Below are 788 nucleotides of genomic sequence, written 5' to 3'. Positions count from 1 at the left end.
GAAAATTCCTTGGAATCTTAAAATTCTGTCAAATTTGTCAAAGCCTTTAAAATCTTCTGAAATACCTTGAAATTTTTTAAAAGATTTCTAAAGTACTTTTGAATTTTTTTAAGTAACCCTTCTAGAATGTTTTTTAATCTTTGAAATTCCTTTAAATTATAAAACCAATTAAAGCTAGATATTTTAAAGTTAGATATTTTTAAAGGTCCAGGAAGCTCGTTTAAATGGTCTGAAGGCTTTAAAATATCCTTTCCGAAATTGAAATAAGAATGCGATCATAAATAACATGCAGAGAGGCTATCTCAATAAAGTTGCCGACACTCAAGGGTCCTTTGTTAAGCTTTCGGATTAAAATTTAGAAGTAGATTTTTTTAATTTCATAGTTAACAGCCTAAAACATAATAATTCGGAATCTACGGGTGTGTTTATCAGATTATAAATATTGCATAACAATTTCACAAAGATTTTTCAACTTTTAAAAATGTAAAGGGTTTCAAAGATTTTGAAAAGGTTACAGTTCAACAGATTTGAAAGATTTTAAAACATTTGGAAGATTTGAAAAGGTTTCAAAACATTTTAGAAGTTTTTTTCACTAATTATAGATTTCTCGAAGCCTTTGACCAATCAGCGCAAGACCTCGAGCGCGGGAGATTTGGAAACCGAATTAAAATCGCCTATATAGTACTTTTTTGCATTACACAAATGCAAGACGGGTGTCATCGTATGCTATCGTTTATGTAATTATTTTCCCTATGACTACATAGTAAACGTCCTTACTGTAAAATTAT

The sequence above is a fragment of the Belonocnema kinseyi genome, chromosome 3 (assembly GCF_010883055.1).
Source record: "Belonocnema kinseyi isolate 2016_QV_RU_SX_M_011 chromosome 3, B_treatae_v1, whole genome shotgun sequence".
NCBI classification, from domain to species: Eukaryota; Metazoa; Arthropoda; class Insecta; order Hymenoptera; family Cynipidae; genus Belonocnema; species Belonocnema kinseyi.
Note: the sequence above shows the minus strand (reverse complement) of the source record.